The sequence below is a fragment of the Ochotona curzoniae genome, unplaced genomic scaffold (assembly GCF_017591425.1).
Source record: "Ochotona curzoniae isolate NIBS_2020 unplaced genomic scaffold, NIBS_Ocur_1.0 contig_64, whole genome shotgun sequence".
NCBI lineage: Eukaryota > Metazoa > Chordata > Mammalia > Lagomorpha > Ochotonidae > Ochotona > Ochotona curzoniae.
In genome coordinates this window covers 19,838,000-19,859,727 of record NW_024466502.1, presented here as the reverse complement: position 1 = coordinate 19,859,727, position 21,728 = coordinate 19,838,000, and the positions used below count along the sequence as shown (strand labels likewise).

The following is a 21,728-nucleotide window of genomic DNA, read 5'->3' as shown; positions in this document are numbered from 1 at the left end:
TCCCAGGCAACAGAAATGGCTAGAATCAGGCTTACCTGGAGCCAGGAAACAGGGGCTTCTTGTAGGTCTCTCCCAGGGGAGGAAGCCAAACACTGGAGCCATGCCCCACTGCTTTTCCAGGCCACAAGCAGGGAGATGGATCAGGAGTGGAGCAATTAAGACATGAACTTATGTTTTGATGAGATGTGGATGTCTTAAGAGGAGGATTGCCTTGTAAGCCACTGACATGGCCCATATTTATTCTGTATATTGATTTTGGAGTGCCAGCATTGCCTACCCATTTTCTAACTAATTAAGACACCACAATGCTGGTGCCACAGCCCCGAGGGTTTGGCCAAGAACTCAGCAGGCCTGGATGGTCTCTAACTATGTATAAATAGAAAAGTATTATTTAACTCCTGGTTTTTGGAAGTTCAAGATTGAAAACAATGCCACTGGTTTTCTTTGTGATAAGAATAATGGTTTCATCATGTAATACTTGCAGAGAAAGGATCACATGGTGTTCCAGGAAGCAGAATACAGTTGTGCCAGGCTCAATTTATTATATGCAGCTTTATCACAAAATAACCTGGCATAGGCCAGTTCCAGCTGAGTTCAGAACTCCAGAAGGGTGCATGGAATAGGCGTAGAGAAAATAAAAGGACCACTACAATTTCCAGATCATAATGGACAAATGAAAGACAGCTGTCTCCTTTACTTATACAGAAAGCCTCATGAGCTCTCACAGACTATTGATGTCACGGTCAAGTGGGTATATCCAAGAATAATTCTGCCTTTTGTTTCATCTAAAAGCTCTCAATAGAAGTTCCTCAATAGAAGTTCTCAATAAAAGGCAGATATCAATCAGTGACACATTCCTAGTACAACTGTTATTCCACAATTCAATCTTGAATCAGTTAAGGGAAGAAATGTATCACAAAGAAAAGGAAAACCTAAGGATCAAGGAAAGAATGAAACCCTAAACATAGGTCCCTTGATTAGCATAAGGTTAATGGGGACATCTGAAATAGCATGAATTATAAAAGGCCCCTTGGCAAGACTTATGAGCAACATCAACTTCCAAGCTCACATTGGTAGTAGACACCAACTCCCGCAGTGGAATACAATGCCTAAATACATTATAGAATTCTCAGTGGGGTTGTCCTGTGTCCTTGCAAAGGGAGGTGGGACTGCCTTTAGGTGGCTGTAGAGACATCCACAGGCCCTGCCATGCAGCGGGAAATTCCTTATGGCTTTGCCTGCAATGGAACAGTTCCCTTCACATCTTAGTGTCCCCACATCCTCTGCAGGAACTCCAGCAACAACCATCTCAAGGCATGAACCCAGTGCCCTAAAGACATTTCAGTCATCTCACCTCCTAAGCAAAGTAATTAAATAAAAATCCACCTGTATTAGTCATATTAATTGTTTTGGGAGTTAGCACCGTTAAACTACAGAAATACTAGTGGGTAACTTCATCATATTGTGAAGATTACATATGTAAGTTTTCAAATTGCAAAAGAAAACAAATTTGGGGACTGTATTAAAGACAAATGGAGGATGGGCCAGGGAAATACATTTAATGTTCCTATAAAACAACACTCCCTATGAAACAAAGCCTAACACTAGATATCACTAAATTTAAGATACACTCAAAGGGCAGCTGTAGGGCCCAGGTGAGGTGGCCTTATTATCTAATTGTCTGTCTTGAAAGCACTGGGATCCGATAATGATGCTGGTTCCTGCCATGGCTGCTCCACTTCCCATGAAGCTAGGGCCTGGAAAAGCAGCAAAGCTTGGCCCAAAACCTAGACCCTGTACTGTCAAGGGAGACCCAGAAGCTCCTGACACCTGTTTTCAGATTGGCTCAATTCAGGTCATGGTAACCAATTGTGAAGTGAATCATCAGAGGGAAGATATTTCCCTGTCTCTTTTCTCTGTGTATCTTCCTTTCTTCAAATTTGTTGAAAAATTTTCTTTTAAAAAAGTGATAAATTCAGAATTTTACAAGATTACAACAATTGTGCATGTGTATCACACGTGTATCAATAACATTTTGTGTTTCTCCTAAGCAAGTTATGTTACATAAGCTATTTTAATAATATTTAATCATTTATGTAACACCGAGGCACCCAATCAGAATATTACATACTCAATAGAAGAATAGTAAAATACCAGGAATGAATGTAGTCTCTAACATTATTATTATCTTTTACCCTCTAACCCTTGTAACCAAATTGGAAAAGATCATTCATTCAGTTTGCCCTTGGAGCATGAGCTACACTGGCTTTAAATATCAGAAGATTTTTGAAAAAAAAAAAAAGTAAAAGTGAACTGTATGAATGCCAGTCTCAAAGTAGTCATAATATGACATTGTGAAGAGTGGTATTAGCAATTAAAAGCTTCACTCCCACCAAAATCTACATGGTGCAACACAAAATGAGGAATTCTTACCGCTTTGCCTTATGTGATTATTCAACATAAACAACATTAGCTGAAGAAAATCCAGAAAAGGAAGTTAAAAATCCAGCCTGTGTCACGTAGATTTGCAGCAGCTGAGATGGTATGCTAAGATGTGGAATAGGAGCTCAGTGACTTTTAACTTTATATTTTTAAAAAGGGCTGAAACGATTTCATCTATCATAGAAATGACAGCTGTAGGAGATATCACCAGCAAAAAGTTCCTTTCTGAATCTGAAAACAAAAATCTGTGCTAGCAAATAGTTGTATAATTTACCTGCTTTAAGTATGGTACTCTTGAAACTCTGCAGCAAATGTTATTCATGATTTAACTAAATCTAGGAAAACATGTTACATGTGTCATATTAATAGCTAAATTCGGTGAGATCAAGTCATGAACTCAAAGAAATCATGAAGAGTGAAATACTAACTTCTGTTGAGCTGCCATCAAACAGATCTGCCACAAATAAAACAAAAGCAATGTCCACGTTGTATTTTATCCTAAATATAAAAATTGACATAGTGCTTAATTAAATGGAAAATATTTGACCAGAATAATCAAGGTACTCACACCCCACATGCATCAAGATAGCCATGAAATTCTCATGACTGAAAGTGGGCTTAATTTTTATCTGCCTTAATTTGATGTGGTTATTAATATTTGGTTAATATTTTGTTTTTGTTATGTAAGTTGAATTTCTTCCTGTATTTGGGCTTAGACATTTTTAAAAATTAATGACTGAATAAATATACTTCATTTATTTATTTAACCATTCTACGCAGTAAGCTCATTGTGAAAAAGATATGATCAATCAGTATTTGGAAAGGCATGATGGAAGTAACACCATTTTACTTTGTCATTAATGGATATTCCTTAATTGCATTACTCAATTATTAATTAATTAATTTATTTATTCATTCATTCATTTATTTTTGGAAAGGCAGAACAGATTTCCAGAGTGAAATAGAAAGTTCTTCTACCTACTGCTTCACTCACCAGCAGAGTACTGGTTCCAATTTAGAGTAATGAGGCCTCCTATTTCAACACCTGTGGAATCTACTCACAGTAGCTATGGAGGAATCGCATGCTAGGCCAGGAAGAAAGGAGAGGCACCAGGCTCAATTTAATGCCATCGCCTATACTGTGTCAACAACCTCCCTCACAGACAGAGCCCCCAGTATCTTCAGGGTCTCCACCTAGAACCCCACAGCGAGCATGATTGTAGCAGCTCTCCTCCTTTAATTCTACAGCCATTGATATTAAGACATTAAAGTTAAACATTAATGTGAATTTGGGAAAATCAGATATCATTCAATGTCCAACAAATGGAATATTTAACTTTTTAAAATGTGTTATTAACGGTAATAGCATTAAATATGTGTTGAAATATCCATATAAATATTAATAGTAAATGTAAGCAGTACTCAGGAACGTGTCAATGTAAATATTATTTTAAATGTTATTTTTACATACACAGTGATATATATAAATCAGTCATGATTAAATTAAGTTCTTTCAGCAAGTGCAGTTTTCTCTACAATTTAGAGTACACAAAGCACCACATTACAAAAGATAAAACATATTGAACTATTATACATAGGTATTATCAACCATGTTTATGGAAAATACCATAGTGTCATCATTGCCTTCTCAAAAACTAGTAAAGAGGCGATGAATAACACAGTTCTCACTGAGTTGTGTGAGTGTGTGTGTGTACACACACATGTATCTGTCTGGCTGTGAATAGAAGAAGTTAATAGAGGAGTTTAAAAACAATTGTACAGTTGGGCATTTTGGCTAAACTGGTTATGGTCTGCCTGGGAAGCACACATCGCACATCCGAGCATCTGGTCCGACACTCGGCTACTCTAAGCATCTGACGCAGTTTCCTGCTAATGTACTTATACTACGATTGCTGAAGCACTTGGTTCTCAATACACACCTGGGAGACTAGTGTAGATCCCCTGGCTTGTGGCTTTGGCCTCGTCCAGTTCCAAATGCTTCAGTCATTGGAGAAGTAAATTTGCAGTAAATGATTCTCTGGCTGTTTCTCACTGTCCCTCTCTCTTCCATATAACTGAATACATCTTTCAAGTGCAATTCCAAGAACTTTAAATAGAAGCGCAAATTAGAAAAAAAAAGTGTTGATATGGAATTAAGAGTACTCAATGATTTGACTTTCCTTTGGTGTTTTTCATTATGTAATAAAAAAATGTCTAAAATTTATATTCTACTCACTTTCTTTGCCCAAATGCATTTTCATTTGAAAGTCATAATTTCTACTTATTTAGTAAGCTTTCAAGTGGCAATTTTGCAAAATATAGTTTGATAATTACTCTTCATTATTGATTGTGGAAAATTTCAATTTGTTGCATCTAGAGATTGTTCATGGTTAGCAGCAGTATACAATTATGAAATGAGCATTAGAGCTCTCATTCTATTGGAAAAATATTTTGGACTTCATGTAAATAGCTTCAGGAAAAATATTACAAGTGATAACATAATTGCAAACAAATTTTTGTGAGTTGAGAAGAGAGGAAAACTCAAAATGAAGTTTGAAATGTGTGAAATAATGAAAAATCCTCAGACTGCTTTGGTGATGCTACCATGCTACTCCATTAATGTGCAATGATTCTGAAAACACACAAAAAAAAATCTGTTAGTTTCAAACACTTGCATAGTAAATTTCAAGTAGTCAAAAATCGAATATTTACTCATGCAATTTCAACGTCAGATGAAGCTGGAAAAGAATGCAATGTAAAACAAGGATATGTGGCAGGCATACCCTTGTTAATAACACAGTATTTTGTCTGATCCAGTCCTGGCCACTCTCAGATTTTGAGGAGTCAAATAGCACAGAGGTGATCTTTCTCACTCTCTCCTCTCTCTCCTCATTCCTTTATTTCTTTGTTCCTAAAAAGTATATGCATCCCATTTTATCTCATATGCTTTTGAAAGGTAGGCTATAAAAAGATTCATTTATGTTTTTGGCTAAAGAAGTGTCACATTTTTTCTGATGATATTAATAACAGGCTGATCGAGAAGCTGACTGTATACTAGAAATTATTATCTGCATTGTTGAAGCTATTTTATGCAGAATTACCTTCTTTCATCTTTTGCTGGCTTGTACTTAAACGAGTTAATTCTTATGAGTGTGGCTGCTAATGTGAAAAGTCAACAAATTGAATTTTTGTATAAAATCAGAACATTAAGTTCATGTTGAATTCAATGTGAGAATATCTATGGTGTGTGTGCCCTATACATTGAGGAAATATACTAATCAAAATATGTGACAGGATAACTGCAGGTTTTTTTTATTTATTTTTTTTAATATGGATAAAATTTCACTGGGACACAGCCAGCTGAGTCATTTAGGCAGCATCTGCCACATGTTTGATGCTGTCCAGCCAAGTTGGGTAATTGCAACAGAGGACACATCTACCAAAGCCTGTGGTTTTTGCTGTGTGACCTTTTAAAGAACATTTTGATGCAAAAGAAAATCTTACATTAACAAAATTGGGGCAAATTCACTAATATGAGATGTTAATCTGAGGAAAACATGAAAGTATTACGTAGGTTATGATAAATAGATATAGTAATATAAAATGCTAGCATTAGGGCTAATTGTGTAGGAAGTAAAAGAATTCTTTTTATTATTTCATTTATCTCTCTTTGTAAATTTAACAATAGTCTCGAATAGAAAGTTCAAAAGGGGCAGAAGCTAGAGCCTCTTTCAAAGCAGACTGAAAATCTTATAATTACTTTCAGTCAAAACGATAGTTCGTCAACAATCAAGGTGAAGTGTTGCATATTAACAGGGAATTTTTCAGTAATGAGTGCGAAAGAACAGAAGCCTTCTGCTGCCATTTTAGGAAACACAGGACTGGGATATTTTGGCCTAAAAACAGCACTCTGAAGACAAATCAGGCAATTCACAATCAAACAAGTGATTTCCAGGAGTAAATTTAACCAAATCCATGAATGGTCTTTACAGAAAAAGTGACAAATGATGAATGAAATCAAAGCTGAAACAAAGAAAGGGAAAGACACCTCGTGTTCATGGATTTAAGCGTAAATGTAATGTGAATCCCCTTAGTATCTGTAACTATCTAATGATGCTTTGCAAATCCTATCAAAATACCAATAGAAGTTTTTTTTTTTATTTTATTGTTGGTGTTTTTTTTTAACAGAATTAAAAAACACATTACTAAAATTTATGTGGGATTACAATGGACTGCAGACAGCTAAAATAACTTCAGTGAAACAGAACTAAGAGGGAGGTCTTACACAACTGAATTGAAAACCTACTACAGTACTGCAGAATATAAAACAGCATTTATTTTCACAGAATGCTCTTCAGCTATGAGAAGCAAAATTAATAAGTAAATACCCATAACTAAATTTACTGATCACTGGCAAAGTTGCCATGAATTTTGTTTGGAAGAAGGCTAATCTTTTCAATAATTAATGCTCGGAAAATTGGATATCCGCTGGAGTAGGAATAAGGCAGAGTGCCTACACTTCAGCACTTACAAAAATCAACTGAAATGGGTTAAAAATCTATATGGAAGGTAAAAGAAATTGAGAATACTAGGATAAACATGGAAAAATACTTTAGGACATTGGAATGAGCAAAAGTTTCTTAGGCCAGATCTGAAAACACAGGAAAGAAAAAGTAAAAAGGAAAAGATAGAAAAAAAATTCACTTAATTAAGAGCCCATGTATACTAAAGGAAAAAACTAGAATAAAAAGAAATAATAATACTTGCAAGTTAAAAAGTTGGTAAAGTAGTGATAGCAAGTGTATTTAGGTCACTTAATATTAGTAAAGTAAATAATCCTATTAAAATTGATATTAGATCAAGATGTATTTCAAAGGAAGTCACATAAATGATGAACAGATAAATGAAAAAAATGCACAAGTAAATAATGCCTATTTTGAAAAAATATAATGGTGGCTGACGAGGGAGTTGCATGCGAGAAAAGGATGATTGAAAGGTATTAAGTTGTAATTAGACTGCAGTCAGAGAAGAATGTTGCAATATTGTTATGTATTTGTCAAATAAAGTCATTTTTGTTATTTTTATAATAAATACCAAGATCAGATAACTAAAAATAATGGTTAATCACTCATATATTTATCTGTATATATTATTGGATGAGATATATATAAATGTTATTCCCTTAGTAATGTTAAAAAAAAAATCCTCACATCTAACACAGTACCATAAATAACACAGTAACAATGCCTAAAACATTGGAAAACATTTTCTTATGTCATTTTAGAAACTCACTTTCCAAAAAATAAATTATGATCTTGCTTAAACCATGTTTGACAAGAGTCCTTAAGTTATATGACACACATATGTTGCAGAATACTACATATATTTATGTATACCCAATTTCCTGCTTGTTGCACATCTCTGATCCTCACAGGAAGATCTCCACTTAGCTGCTGGAGGACGATGTTTCCGGATAAGAGCTGCCAACACAGCCCCTGCAGCGTTACCTGCATCCATCCTAACCAGGTGACAGCTGGCAAACCTTTAAGTGTATATTTGGCCATTTCAGGTCAGCAGAATTGCCTTGATGACTTCTAGATGACCCCAGAAATGTGAGCTACAAACACTATCACCATATGGCAGCATTATTTTGGTAAGGATAAACTAACCTGAGCCTGAGCATCTCACAGGATGCCTGTCAAAGGAAGATATGCACTAGAGTGAAGACATTTTGATGTAAAATGCACGTTTATACTTCACGTACAAAGCACACCTAAAATCCGTGAACTGAAACATTGTACTGAACATGTATGGATGACTTACAAATTATTTATGTTTATATATTTTGAGTAAATAGGAGTACATTAATGTATTTCATGTATTTTACAATATCTATTCTATGTAATTTTATTTTGTGAAGACTAAAAAAAACATTTAAACTATGTTTCATAGTAAAGTATATTAAAAATTAAATTCATAATGAGTGAGGAACATTTGGACACCTGCAGTAATGAGTCTTTTCCTCACAGACAAATGATGCACAGAAAACAGAGAGCACGAAAACGAATGCCGATTTTTAAGAAGTAAATATGCAAATGAAGTGTAAATAACAGACAAAGCACGTGAGTCTAGCGTGCACACTCACTCGTGTTGCTACTCAGTAGGAAATAATCTCCATCATCCATAAGGACACCTAACTGAGAAATTACTTAAATGTAACACAAATGTCACACTTTATCTTCACTGAAATCAGTTTCTGGATCTTTGAAAAAATTAATTCATTTCAGAAAAAAAGTCACATAATTATGGAAAATAAAACACTGTGCATGTTAGCCCAAGTATATCTGCATGTTCTTAGCATTTGCTTTCATCTTCACATCTGGGTACATTGCAAAAAGAATCATGCTAAAAATAGACTTGTGTATAGTGGTGTGAAAATAGGAAGCTCAGCTCACAAAATTAAGAAAAAATAACAAATTAAAAGGGAATAAAAAATGTTGCTATAGGGCCCAGCGTGGTAGCCTACTGGTTAAAGTCCTCACCTTATGTATTCTGGGATCCCATATCGGCACTGGTTCTAATCCTGGCAGTCCCACTTCCCATCCAGCTCCCTGCTTATGGCCTGGAAAAGCTGTCAAGGATGGCCCCAAGCCTTGGGATGCTGCACCCACATGGGAGACTCAGAAGAGGCCCCTGGCTCCTAGCTTCGAATTGGCAGAGCTCTGGCTATTGTGGCTACTTGGAGAGTGAATCATTGGAAGGAAGATATTCCTTTCTGCTTCTTCCTCTCTGTACATCTGCCTTTCCAATAAAAATAAAATGAATCATTTCTTTTAAAACAAGTTGCTATAAAGCAAGCCCTTGCAAGTAAGAAATAGAGTGGCAAGTTAACGTATCTACAAAGGAATTCTACAAATATTAAGCCTTTCTCTAGTCACAGGCATTGATCTATCTCCTTTTAATGTTATTTAATAACATAGTTTAAAAAGTGATACTCACTGTTTTAAACTTTTATGGCTACTTAAACTTTGGTTCACACTTCTTTATTAAGAAATATCTGTGGCAGAGTTCAAAAGTCAATAAGTAATGTTAATTAGGTTTTATCAACTCAATACTTACACAAATCTTCATTGAGAATATTACTTTCAAAATATTCTTTGGTTTTTGGTGACAAAATAATCAACAAAGTTACTCTTATGAAACTTAATATGCAGCCTGGGTGAACAGAAAAAGAGTTTAATAAATAAAATCAAAGAAAGGTGTTTAGAAAACAGAAGATTGAAGATTGTAAGGACAATGCAATGTTATTTTTATTCAACAGAGTTAACAGACACAGTGGTTTTTCATTTCAAGATTTAGATGAAAAAAAGCTCTTAATGTCAAAATTTGTTTTCTTTAGTTTAGGTCACATGCCTAATTGTTGTACCAACACAAACTAACCATGTGCCAAGGAGACAGAGCAAAACCAGTAACAGGCGGGTCTGATCCCACCACAAGTGGTTAGCAACTTTTTATTTTTAGTTGAAAGGTAAATTTACAGAGAACAAGAAGCAGAGAGGAAAAGAGAGAAAGAGAGATAAGAAGGAGGGGAAAGAGAGAGAGAGAGAGAGAGAGAGAAAGAGAGAGAGAGGAAAACAGATTGTGCCATATGCTGCTTCATCTCTCAAATGGACAAAATGGCTGGTTCTGAGCCGATCAAAAGCCAGGAGCCAGGAGCCTCTGCTAAGATCTTCCACATCTATTCAGGGGCTCAAGGACTTGCACCATCTTCTGTTTTCTGGGCTATTAGCAGCAAACAGGATCATAGAACAACCAGGACGCGAACTGGTAGTATAAAGGGTGCCAGTGTTACATGTGGAATCTTAGCCTATTATGACATGGCGCCAATGGCTTTTTAATTTGTTTTTTTTCCTTTCACACACACAAACAAAATACTGATTTAGCAAAATTTTGTGGTTTTGGTTGTAGATATAATTTCACAAGAAAATATTGAATTAGTCATTATAAGGTTTTCTTTAAGTATTTAATCACATTTAATTCTCTAGTTGTTCTTTTGTATATCACCTTGGATAATTAAAATGCTAAGTTGTATTGACTGGTATATTTTGTTTTTGGCAAAGTGTTGTGGTTTTCTTGTATTGATTCTTTTTAAATTAGAATCTCTGGTTATTAGAGAAATTGATTGTATTCATGACCTCAATTCATCAGCCCCTGCCACATGCTCTGTCATATAACTGGCATGCTTCTTCATGCTGTGCTGCATTTAGAACTTACCCTTTGCACTTGTTGGTAATTCAATCTGCCATTACCTCCTCCCCATATTTCTGCTTACTATGGCAAACTACCACAAACTGGTAGATCACTACAACAGAAATGTATGATCTTATTGTTCATAGCTGAAAGTCCAGCATCAGAGCAGAAGCTGACTGTCCTGCGGCTGGGGAAGAGCATCCTGTCTTGCAGTCTTCAGCATACCTCAGTTTATGGCTGTAGCCTTCAATCTGCATCTCCACTGTTACATGTTCTTAACATTTGAGTCTCTGTCTTTTTTGATTTGGAAAAATAGCAATCATGTTTGATCAGCACAATCTCAACCATTTCATTTAATACGCTCATAGTTTGCAGGTACTGGCTGGGTCAGGGGGTATTGTCATACATTTTTACAAGATATTTTTCAACCCATAAAACACTCAGATATCGGCATGACTTTAACTTTTTAATAAATGTATTTTTTTTCCATTTCAAATGCAGAGAAAAAGAGAGAGAGAGAGAATTAGGGATAAGTCTGACTAAAGACGTAAGAGTTTCTTCTGGTTCTCCCAGTTGACTTGCTATATCACTGGCTGCTCTCATGATTTTTTTTTCTGCTAGATTCCATGGTAATTAAAAATCAATCAATGAACATACAAAGAGAATGAGAATCCTAGGAGATGTTATATAAATAAGGGCATATAAAAAAGCCTACTTCTTTCATTTATTATATTTTTGCCAATATTATAAGAACATCCCTTGGTTAGCTCCTGGGAATGGATTGTGTGGACTAATTAATTCATTAGCTCCAAATGAGTCTTCCTCATCAGTATACATCTTACCACATATCTATATAAATAAAGACAGTTGATACATGCAAAAGCCATTTTTTTTTTACCACTGAACAACTTGAGTCAGTGAATGTTCTAGTAGTTCTTTGCCACAAAAGTCATTCCTAGCAATCCCTAAACAGCCAATAGCATTCTATTTCCCATGCCTGTGACTCTGTCGTTGAAATGCAGGTCATTTATACGTAACAGATACAATTTTATTTTAGATTTGGTTTATGAATCTGTTTTCTGTTCAACTCCACTATATACTGAGCTTAATGAATGCTGAAGGCCAGCTCAGGTTAACTTGAGAGCTTACACAGGACGTGTGGATCAGCGAGAAGACAAGAAGAAACGTGGGCCACCATGGCATGATGCTCATAGTGGACAGCTCAAAAAAGTTGCTTTCTTTATCTATACAGAAATCGTCACAAGTTTTGCACAACATCCAACTATTTTATTTTTACTTCGTTGTTAAGAGAATACAGTAATGATTCTAGAAACCATTAATACTAGCTTACTTCACAGGAAAAATAAAACTTTTTCAGCAAACCACTACTCATTAAAACCGGTAGTCACCCAGCTGAAGCCAGGAACTCCACGGTTGGCAGCACATGCAGTTACACACTGACAGGGGGTTTACTTATATCCAAAATCAGTGTTTAACTAAACCTAAACTAGTATTGCTTAAAATATCAAGAGTACAGAACTAAAAAGATAGTTCCTCTATGAGAGGAATTTATAAAGGCACACATCACTGATTCTTGATTAAATCTTGTAATCAGTCATATACTACTTACCATCACCCTCACCTAGTACTGATTCAATTGTTTTTTGTTCTTTTGTTAAAGGGCAGTGAGAAGGATCAGGGCAAGTCAGCCTTTTTATGACTGGAGGCATTCTACAAAAAACTTTTTGTTATCTTTTCAAACTGTTTTCTTTCCCTAAATGCAAGTGCCCATATAGGATAGAAGTGTTAAACCATTTTTCTTTGGGGATTCACTTTTGTATCCCTTTAGAAAATGCTACATACACTTTGTGCTATACATGGTGAGAAATCAAAACATGTTATTTCGTGTGTTGTAACAGTTCGAGGCTGCATGGTAAACAGACTCTGTACCTGCATGATTTTCATCTGTTCCAAGATATTGTCAAGCCATTTCTCATGGAGAACACCATGCATCTTAGAGTAAGTTCCAGGTCAAAGGGGGGTACACAATGAGCTTTTGGAATGATATAGGCTCCATTGTGCTACTCTAAGCTTTTAACCACATCTCATTAAGTTGCTAAAGACAATTTTACCATAATATGATTAACATAATCAGTTTCCCATATTAAACCAGTTACAGAAATTATTTCGCATTCATAGAAAAACAAAAACATCCTCAGGAGAATTCCATGAATATCAGAGTTGATCAACCGTCCATATAACAATATGAAGAAGCAATGAGATGATTGGACTATTTTTTAAAGATTTATTTATTTTTATTACAATGTCAGATAAACAGAGAAGAGGAGAGACAGAGAGGAAGATCTTCTGTCCAATGATTCACCCCCTCAACCGAACGAAATGGCCGGAGCTACACCGATCCAATGTCAGGAGCCAGGAGTTTCTTTCAAGTCCCTCACACAAATGCAGGGCCCCAAGGCTTTGAACCATTCTCCACTACTGCAGGCCACATGTAGGGAGCTGGATGAGAAGCGGGGCTGCTGGAATCAAAACCAGCTCCCATATGAGAACCTGGAGGACTTTAACCACTAGGCTACCTTGCTGGACCCCTAGAGAGACATTGTGCTGGGCCTTGCCACACAGCCAGAAACTCCTTGTATTCTTGCTGAGGAGTTATGCTCCTCACACCCCCATGCCAACTGACCCAAATACTTGGCCTCCACACATGAGAGTAATGTATAGTAACCTAAGGATTTGTTCCATCCTCTACTGATTTGCCAGGCTATAAACAAGGAGCTGACTCAGAAGTCAAGCAATCAGGAAATAAACCTATGCAGGTAATAGCTTAGCATAGTAACCATAGCCAATATTTTGGTGTATCAGTACTGAAAATCAGTAGGATATGAACTCTGTGACTAATGTGCAAAATGCTACTTCTAACAGAACTTCATAAACATTTTACTCTCAATAAGTGCCTATCATGCTACATTTTTTAGTTATTCTTTCATGATGGCTAGGTAAAATATAAAAGGCATAAAAGTTTTAACTAAGCAAATTGTGTTTCATTCAAAATTAAAAATTAATACCTGCAACAGCAGCCTAACTGCTAAAGTCCTTGCCTTGAATGCACTGGGATCCCATATGGCCTCCGGTTCTAATCCTGGCAGCACCACTCCCATCCAGCTCCCTGCCTGGACCTAAGAAAGGAGTACAAGAAGGCCCAAAGCCATGGGACCCTGCACCCACATGAGAGAACTGGAGGAAGTTCCTGGCTCCTGGTTTCGGATTGGCTCAGCACCTGCCGTTGTGCTCACTTATTGAGATCTTCCTCTCTGTCTCTCCTCCTTTAAGGTGCTTCTATAATTTTTATATCAGCATCAATTGCGTGCTTATTTTTTGAAATATCAGGTGTATATATTCCTTTCTCAAAAAGTATTTGGGTATACACATAAAATTACAGCTGCAGTTATGTGTGATCCATTATCTTGTGCCCTTATCCCCACAGACAGCAAAGATGGATCATTCTAATAATAAACATGTGGGGATGCTTTGGAGAATTATTTTAAATATCATATAAGTACATAAAACTCTAGCTTTCATGCATACTTGTAAAGTACATGAACTTAAGGGTTACTTATTCAAAAATTTTAATGCTGATAATTTTGTTTTCATGAGGGTACTAAAGTGAATAAGCCATAGACAAGAATCAAATACTTCATATCTTCCCCCAAATTAAGGATTTTAGCAAACAGCAAGGTTTTCCCACACCCAATGTTTTGCTCTATTTCTTAAACTGTATTTTGTCTTGCAAAGTCAAAAGAACAATAAGGCGTGTTTTCCATCAAATGTAATCATATACAATCATTTGTAGAAAATTAATAGTATAGCAAATTGCATGCATAGATATGAAATCCCAATACATGTTTTAGGATACCACTATTTAGTTCTTATGCATAGTATGAAAATCTAGGAATTTTTTTACTTGCTGTGAAATAATTATAATGGTTCTATCCTTAGGGAAGGTCACAGTTTTAGCTTTTAAGATATTAAATCAAGTAAACAATATACTTCCTTTCACTGAGTTCAAAACAATTGATTTTGATACTTTTTAAGAAGATCTAGGAATTTCTTTTTGTATGGCTTGTCTCATAATTTCTATTTGGTTGCTATTATTACTGAAAACTGAATGAATCAAGTGAGCTAATGGAGTTTGAGGTAAATACATCTTTACTGTGAGAATTTGTATTAATTTAGCCAGAAATTGAACTGTGCTTGACTTTCAATGTTGCCATGGTTACCTGGATTTAGATTTCTTACGGCAGTGGCCATTAGGGAGTTAAAATTCCTCTGCTTTGCTTGTCTGTATCTTACCTTTTGACTTTGAATATATGTTCTTTGATATGATTCTAATTTATTTTTAGGCTTTATTTTGATTTAAAGATTTAGCAGACATATAAAAGATGAAAAGAACCAGATTCTGTTTCCTGAAGATGCTGGGTTCTGACAATTTTAGAGCAGTTCTTCTAGCGAGCATTCTCTTCCATGAACAAAAACAAATAGTTAGATTTACTCTTTAGCTCTATCATAAAAGATGTTCACCTTGCAATGTTCTCCTCAGGACCAACCGGGCAGACAAGCGATGGATGATTCCTCAATCCAGCATTCATGGGTTACCACTGCTTCCTGTCTGTCTCACTCTTCCTCCATAGCTTGCGATACTAAGTTAACCAAAGGGACCGGAAAGGAACAGTTCACTTGACTTATGCAGATTCTTGCCCACGTGTATGTGTCTGAATTTGCACTTTTTAATGTGTAGGTTTTTGACATATTTAGTCAAATTTATACCTAGGAACTTTATTATATGCGTAGCTACTGTTGATAATATTAATCTTGCAAATATATTAGCAGTAAGATAATTTCTGCTGTATTTAAGTGCTGTTGATTTTTTGCTTTGTTTTGCTTTATTTTTGCTTATTTTTATTATTATCACTTCTCCCTGCCCCAGCTCCCTCCCCGTTCACTGACTTCTCCCTATATCATTAATATAGTATAGTTCTTTGTACACAATCATATGTGCATCATTGCGGGCACAGACAGTGGCAGACTCCAGCATCCTATTGTGAAGATACAGTAAACAGTTTCACTTGGAATCCATCTTTTTCTGTAAGTAGAGATGCTTATGATAGTCTCCATTAGACAGTTATGATACGTACCCTTAAATGAAAAGCCACAATACAAAACAAATAATAGGAAGGAAAAAAAGAAATTAGCAACAGTATGAAGTTAAATAACATGTTACTGAATGACTAATGTGACCTGAAGAATTGAGAAAGTGGCTGGGAGTCCTAGACTAACCTGAATAAGCTACCTTTATGCCTTAAAAAATAAAGAAAATGATACTCCTGTATGACCTGTGTGCCCCTGAAGAATTTAGTGAGCAGAAAGGTTTTAGAAGAGGTAAAACTAACAGAAATATATTCAAAATCTATCAGATACAGTTTCTGCTGAACTTTGTTGATAAACTATTTCGCTTGTAGGCAACAAATAAGTGGGTTGCGGTTTTTAATCCAGTATACTTATCTATGGCGTTTGATTGACGAGTTTAAGCTGTTTACATTTAGGGTTAATACAAATAGGCGGTTTTTAGTTCTGTCATTTTACCAATGGGTTGTTCACTGATTTAGTCTTCTGTTGTTATTTTGTTGGGATATTCTTCACATTTGCCTTTGGTTTTGGTGGGCGCAATTCCTTTTCTCTGTCAAGAAAATATTGTTGGGCCCAGCGCGGTGGCGCAGTGGCTAAGGTCCTCACCTTGCACACCCAGGATCCCATATGGGCGCCAGTTCTAATCCCGGCAGCCCTGCTTCCCTTCCAGCTCCCTGCCTGTGGCCCGGGAAAGCAGTGGAGGACGGGCCAAAGCTTTGGGACCCTGCACCCGCTTGGGAGACCTGGAAGAGGCTCCTGGCTTCGGATCGGCATAGCATCGGCCGTTGCGCTCACTTGGGGAGTGAATCATTGGACGGAAGATCTTCCTCTCTGTCTCTCCTCTCTGTATATCCGCCTTTCCAATAAAAAAATAAAATAAGTCTTTAAAAAAAAAGAAAAAGAAAATATTGTTAAGCATCTTTTGTAGGGCAGGTTTGTAAGAGACATACTCTTTTAACTTTTTTTTTTTTAACTGTGGAAGAATATTATTCCCTTTCCAAAGACAAAGGAAAGTTTTGCTGGGTATGTTATCACAGACTGACTTGTTTTGTTTTGTTGAGAATCTGGAATGTGTCACTCCATTCTCTTCTGTGCTATAGAGATTCATGTGAGAGGTGAGCTGTGCAGTGTGGATGGTGTTCTCCCATGATCTTGTGTCATGTGGATGCTGCAATCCCATGTTCTTTACGTGTATGACTGGTGATATGCTTAGCATCGCAGAAATTCTTTGGCTGAAAACTGAGCAATTTGAAGGAAACCTTACCCTACTACTTAAGGTGATTAATGCATAAGCAGGAAAATTTTCAATGACAATTATAGGACTCCTTAAAAATGGCATACAGGAAACCACTTCTCCAGGAGCTAATATTTAGGGTACAGTTTTAACTATAGCAGAATTGGGACTGAGAGATGATCATTACTGAATTCTTTTGGATGAAAGACAATCATACTGGGGATTGAGTTAACCACCTCTGAATCAGAGCAATTCAGGAAGACTCTTATAGATGCTTCAAGCAAGTGTGTGTTACTCCAAAATTTTAACATCATCATGTGCATTGGAAGATTTGTAAGACTCAGACAAGCAATTCCTCTAGTTTCTAAGATACAACCATAGTCAGTAATGGGTTTGGGCCATGGCACACAGATCTATGAAGTAGAGAAGAGATTTCTCAGGTCACATCTTGGCTTGAACAAAGGTTAATGCTAGTACTAGTCCCAAGTTAGCAAGGAAAAACCAGAGGTCACAAGGGAGTGAATCAGCTCAGATGTACAATCTCTGCTTTGGAAATTTCTCTGTCTCCAGTTCTCATGGCTTGTTGCAGGAAAGGGACTGCCTTCCCCTCCCCCCTTAGTCTGGACAGAATTTAGTAGTGACTCTACCAGGGCAAAGCAATCCTAGCATTTTATTGGTGGAGGGTTCAATAGGTTCCTTCTCATTTTGAGGTAAAGCAGACATGCAGACTGCTGCTAGTTTCCTAAGCTGGAGCTGAAGTGACTGAAGGCTATGGAATTGTCATTAGGATGTTGATGTTGGGAACAGTATCGTTTTCTTCCTACCTTATTCAAACTAAATGAAATTCTGTAGTTGCGACCAGCCCTGCAGGGACAAGGATGGTTGACAATAGCAGCAGGAATTTGGCTACATTTCTTTCCTTTCTCTAGTGAAATGTCTTCTTATTATTCAGGCATTGGGAAATGATGGTGACTCCAGTGGTTGGTCAGCTGTCACCTAACTCAAGTGAGTTCTCTCAACTGATTTTCCAGTTGACTGTTACAGGCATTCCACTGATGTGATGAAATGTGTCTTTCTCTCTCAAGAAATGCATATATATGCCATGGGTATGAAAAATCCTGAAACAATACATGTGTAGCAACAACTCCACAATGAAATTTCTGAGAACAAACAATTTTCAGCCATCATAATTACAGGGTGTATTATTGACTAAAGAGTCACCCTGATCAATTTCTTATTTTAAAAGAAGCACACAGGGCCTGGCATGATAGCCTAGTGGCCAAAGTCCTCACCTTGAACGCCACAGGATCCCATATGGGAACTGGTTCCAATCCTGGTAGCCCCTCTTCCCATCCATATCCCTGCTTGTGGCCTGGGAAATCAGTAAAGGACAGCCTGACATCTTGGGACTGTAGACCTGCATTGAGAACCTGATAGAAGCTCCTGGTTTTGGATCAGCTCAGCTCTGGCCCCTGCAGTCACATGGGGAGTGAATTAATAAAGGGAAGATCTTCCTCTCTGTCTCTCCTCTTCTCTGTATATCGTTAGGTTGTATGAATCCTCATATGGGTCAAATTATATCTTATTTAAGTACTCTATCTATTCTGTAGTTTTAAACCTAGATTTATTTCTTTTCCAGTTATATGGATAAATAAAATATCAAATTGACCAAAACAGTGCTTGTGGTGAAGTGGATTATTCAACACTAGAAGTAAGAATCTTTGTTTGTTTGTTTGTTTTAACGCAGAAAGGGGCTGTTGTACACACACACACACACACACACACACACACACATTTCAACACAATGTTTTCTTCAGAACTTAGAACCCTAAATTCTGCATGAGAAATCTGACTACTGACTCTTTGGTGTATTGCGCCATACCCTGCTCATAAATAAGTGCTGCTAGAAAAGTCACACGGAGAAGGAGGGTCTCTTAACCTTTCTAACTCTGTGTACTCCAATATATAAAAACAGACATCTTGTTGGATTACAGCAGTGGAGCTTTTTACAGATTCTTGTGAGTTGTAAAATTGAGTCTCTAGTGGATAAATAGCTGCCTGACATCTTGTGTAAAATCAAACAAGATAACATTATATAGTATAGCATAAAATATGCTACAATAGCAACTAGAATTATTAGATACAGACAGAAAAAACAATTATGAATTTTAAGGACCATGTGAAAGCAGTTAAAATGCATTAGAGAAAACACTTCAAATTACTTCAAAGACAGTGTAACAATGGGCTTAATTCCACTGCAGGCACTCTGGAACTCTCACAGTGGAACTGAAAGCCTGATAGAAAACAACCAGACCAGCAAATAGCCCTCAACTTCGGCTGGCAATTCAAGGAGGAGTATGCTTCGCTCAACAAAATGCCCTTATCCTTTCAATACGGGCAAGTGCATTTAACAAAAGCAATAATATTCAGATGGTTGTAATGTTACATCAACAGATTCCATAGCCAGAGATCTCAATGTCTGAATCAAGGACAGACCCAAGCAAAACCAGAACCAGAACCTAAATTAAAGAAAATAAAGTTGCTTCTTTCATTGGTATTGGAAATATAATAGGGTATAATAGGTATCTTTTATCATTCTCCATTGCTTTCTGTAAACAATAATACTATTCACTCATGTATATGTACATGATAAACTTTTTTCATACATACAATTGGAAACCAGAACAAATAAATTTAGCAGGATTAGCTTCATGTGTGTTATTTTGAGAGGCAGCAAATAGTTCAATGAATCTTAGAAATTTTAGCGAGAGATTGGGGAAAACGAAAGAATATCTCAGGTCAAATAAGTTACACCTGAGGGTTTTACTCTGGTTACCAGGTACTGCCATCGGTTTATGAATAGTAATGACACTGTGTGTTTTAAAGCAAATTGTTCTTGAACAACATCTGAGACTCAATGTTTCTCTCTCTCTTTCTCTCCCTTCTTTTCCGCCCCTCCCCCCATTTATCTTTCTCAACCGCCTTGAAAAAGGAAGGCTCCCTACTTTGCATTAGTAGAAATTACATAGTTCAAATACTTTGTGCAGACATAAACATTGGAGGCCAGTATTGTGGTGTAACTGCTAAAGCTGCCACCTGTGAATCTAGCATGTGAAATGCCTGCATCGTGTACATCACTTTTGGATTTTTCCCCAGGTAATGGACTTTAGAGACAATGGAGGACCACGCAAGGTAGTGGTCACCGCTTCCCCTGGGAGCCAGGTTACGGTGCTGGTACTCCACTTCAATTTGGCTCAACTTCGCTCTTTGTAGAACTTGGACACTGAATCAGTGGATGAACAAAATGTTTCTTGTTCTCTTATTGTGACAGGGTGAAAAATTGTAGAGTGCATCCAAGGTCACCATTCTGGTTAGAATGACCCTCCTCCCATAAAGAGGAACCAATCCAGGGACCTGAGCCCCATGAGAAATGCAACCAGTTTCCGAGAATTTTAGCGGTGGCTATAACTATAGAATTGCTCATCTTGTCTCTAGCCTGCTTGTTGTAGCTTCTGTGCCCTTTTTTGCTTGCTATCCAGTGTAGGACTCCAAGCTGTGTTTTTGTTTGTTTGTTTGCTTTGTTTTGTTTCATTTTCCCTTTAAAAGCTCATTGCAATGGAAGCTCCGGGTTGTCTCATTCAGACTTGTTCTGAGTGGGCATTTTGCCATCTGGCTAATAAAGACTCCCCAAATTCCAAAATTGGCTTTGGTGGTCTTTTATGCGATAAACCCCATAACATCCCTTTGTCTCCATAACTGACTTAGAAACAACTAAATGAATCTTTCAATGATTAAATTTCTGTATTAACGTAATTCTAAATTTTTAGTCAATAAGCCAAGATCAGTATTAGACAATTCATCTTTAATACAAATATCATGAATGTTATGGTAACAACAAATGTTGAGAATTAATTCAAATTATAATTTAAAAGGAATGAATTCATGAGTGAAGATATGAATAACAAATGAGTTAACTAATATACTATTTGAGGAATGTGCTTACATATTATTATTATATAAATAATTTTATACATGAACAAACAATGTACTTTAAGATGTCTTAGTTAAGTATTATTAGGCAATTAGTTTGAAGGAATAAGCTTTCTAATTTAGATGTGTTTGCTCATAAAATTTTGGTGTGTCTAAACACTAAAACAGAAAACAATTAGTATGCTGAACTTGCCTCCACAGTATTTAGTAAGAGATTTCCCTACAAATTGTTGCCAATTCTTTCCTTAATGCTTTTGGGAGATTTGCTGTGTGATTTACAAGATTCTTTTTACCAGGCATCTGAATTGTCATCAGCTAACTTTCTAATTAAACAAGATGAATGTGTTTGTCTGTCAGACACTTTTAACAAATACGGCAAATGAGGTAGCTGATAAGCAGCAGAAATGTTATTTATCACAGTTCAAGCAACGTGCAATTAAGAATTTCTGTCAGTTTGTAAAAGGTAGTTTCTTATTTTGTTCTCAAAAATTTTAAGGAAGAACTTTTGTGTCATTGGTGTCCTGTCTGAGCAGTGGTTTCCACTTTCACGACCTATTCCTTCTCCAAACTTATTGCTTTTTAAAATCATTATATTATGATTAGGTTT

General features: G+C 36.5%; 1 long non-coding RNA gene across 1 annotated transcript; it reads right to left on the bottom strand.

The window, feature by feature from the left end:
- Positions 1-741: 741 nt before the first annotated feature.
- Positions 742-18,401, bottom strand: LOC121163492. The gene is made up of 3 exons (XR_005884900.1): positions 18,384-18,401; positions 16,844-16,848; positions 742-808 (listed from the first exon to the last, which is right to left on the bottom strand). It is a non-coding gene; the product is annotated as an uncharacterized LOC121163492 (long non-coding RNA).
- Positions 18,402-21,728: the final 3,327 nt, after the last annotated feature.